The sequence below is a fragment of the Eucalyptus grandis genome, chromosome 3 (assembly GCF_016545825.1).
Source record: "Eucalyptus grandis isolate ANBG69807.140 chromosome 3, ASM1654582v1, whole genome shotgun sequence".
NCBI classification, from domain to species: Eukaryota; Viridiplantae; Streptophyta; class Magnoliopsida; order Myrtales; family Myrtaceae; genus Eucalyptus; species Eucalyptus grandis.
In genome coordinates this window covers 40266152-40268558 of record NC_052614.1, presented here as the reverse complement: position 1 = coordinate 40268558, position 2407 = coordinate 40266152, and the positions used below count along the sequence as shown (strand labels likewise).

The window sequence follows — 2407 nt, the reverse complement described above, 5'->3', positions numbered from 1 at the left end:
CATAATTGTAAAATGTTTAAGACTAAACTAGAAACAAAAAAAAAAAGTTTAAGACTAAATTGACTCCATTGAAGAAGTTTATGACTTTTTTGGTAATTCTCCTAAATATAATGTATAGGATAGATGAAGAAATCTATATAAATTTTTTTATATCTTTTCATAATTTTTTTCTTTCAGTAACATTTCATGTAATCCCTACTTTCGATCCTTTGAAAATTCTAATGATCCTCGTACAACTAATCGGGGCAAAATTGATGAACTGGGTGCAATCATTGAAAATCAAAATCGAAGTTGTCCTCACTTATCACATCAACCTAGGTAAGACGGGATTTGAGAAGGGGAATCAAGCGAGGAGGAATTTAGAAACATAATATTCATTATTTTAATTTGCTGAAGGCTCCGGCATGATATGTACAGAAGTCCATTTGAAAGATCGGGAGCACAATCAAAAGTCACAAATTTTTCATCGATTATCACAATCATCTACACCGACCGGAGATAAGACCTAGCAATGCCACCATCCCCTCCTTTGGGATAGAATCCTCCCGGGACTCTCGCATCGCCGCTCCCATAGACGATCCTCGCATCTCCTCCGGCGTTCGGTCGTACGCGACCGAGTATACATCGCCCGCGAGCACGTTCCCCTCGATCTTCCCCTCGGCACCTAGGTGACGGGGTACGACGAGGCCTCGTCCTTAAGCCCGTCATGCCCAAGTCTGTCCCTCGGCTCCGAAAACCTATTTGTGAACTCCGCCACGATTATCTCATATGGCTCGACTTTCTTGTGCGCCCGCTCGTATAGAAGGGCTCGGATCACTGCATCCTGACCTGATTCGACGCCGAGAAGGCCCGCGACAAGCTGAAAAGCATTCACAAGACGGGCGCAAGGATTCATAGGTAGCTCACTAGAATTTGACAAAGAAGATTAACATGTAGAGATTGTTCGCTATACCCTTTTGGAGACAGAGCCTTGGAGCTTGGAGTTTGCTCCAACATAGCTCGTGAGGCCAACATAAGGGACCAGATAGGAGGCAAGCAAGAAGTTAAGTTCATTGGCATATGGGTCGAATGGAGGCTTCAAAGCATACCCAAATGCTTTGTCTACCACTTGGGCAAATGAATCCGCAGACAAATTCAGCAGCGGCCTTGGAAACCCCTTCACTTTGTCTTCTTGATGGCCCTACATTGATTCAAAAAAAAAGAAAAAGAAAAAGGACTCGTGATTTGGTCATCGCAAAGAAAGGAAAGTCTAGGTCGGCAAATGAGAGTTAGCATCAGTGTTCCTCTCTAACATAAAACAAATGAGAATGACTATCAAAGTTCGCAAAATAAATAACAAAAAAGGTTTGATTTTGCACTCCAAAATCAAACCATATGACATCTCTAAAGAAACTCACTTCAAATGACCGACTTCTTGGTAAGCAAATTGCAAGATGATATCCTTGATGAGAGGACCCAAGTTGGCAGCCCTAGCTCCAACTGGGGATGGACCTCCCAGGGTCAAGTTCGGGGCCACCTTGTCCAATCCATACCCCAACGAGGCATACAAGAAGAGCTCGCCTCAAAGTACTCCAAATTCAGCGGAAACTCCAGTAGGTCCACATCGCTCTTCGGGACTTCGTGATCGTGATGGGAGTCGAGGTCCGCGCAGTTCGAGCTTGGGATGAGGAGGAGGAGGAGGTAGAAGAGAGCCATCGAGGTGGTGGCCATGAAGTTGGTGAATGCCATGGCCTAAGCTTTGGGTGTTTGTTCTTTTCAGTGTTTGTGTTGTGCGAGTCTCAAGTCTGGTTGTGAGCATATATATAAGGTGTCCCGGATCACGTATTTGGGCATTGCGCTTAGGCGAGGAGGAAAAGGTGTCTAAGTGCTTAGTCAAAGAACAAAGGATTTTTGACCCAAAAAAAAAAAACAGAAGAAAGGATTGCTTTGACTTTTGTTTGAATTGGAAATTGTCTCTGCATTGGGTGAGGCATCTTTGCTATTCACGCCATTTAGAGCAATATAAGAAGGAAAATCTAAGGTTGCGTTTTGGAAATCGAGGGTTACTTTTCTAGGAAGAAAAAAATCTAAGATAATGAATTCATGATATGACTAGGTTCGGTGAATCGTGAAACTAGGTATTTAGACACATTTAAGAAATAGGGATTTCTTCATGAGATTTGGATTGGATAAACATGAATGTACCACCGGCACGTCATACATGCCCGCTCGTAGCTCTCTTCAACGCTGATAATAGTGGTCATTATAATTAATTTTCCACTCACATTGACTTAGGGAAAAAAAAAAAACACAACCTTCTACAAGGGTAATAACTAATGATACGATAATTATGCAATTAACATGTGGTCCTCCTGATTTTGACGAAAAGACAAAAACATATGGTCCTCCCGATGCAAACAAACTTCAG

The 2407-nt window shown here is 42.5% G+C and overlaps 1 pseudogene; it reads right to left on the bottom strand.

Annotated features, from left to right (window-relative positions):
* Positions 1-483: 483 nt before the first annotated feature.
* On the bottom strand, positions 484-1728 carry LOC120291849 (annotated as a pseudogene).
* Between the last annotated feature and the right edge of the window lie 679 nt (positions 1729-2407).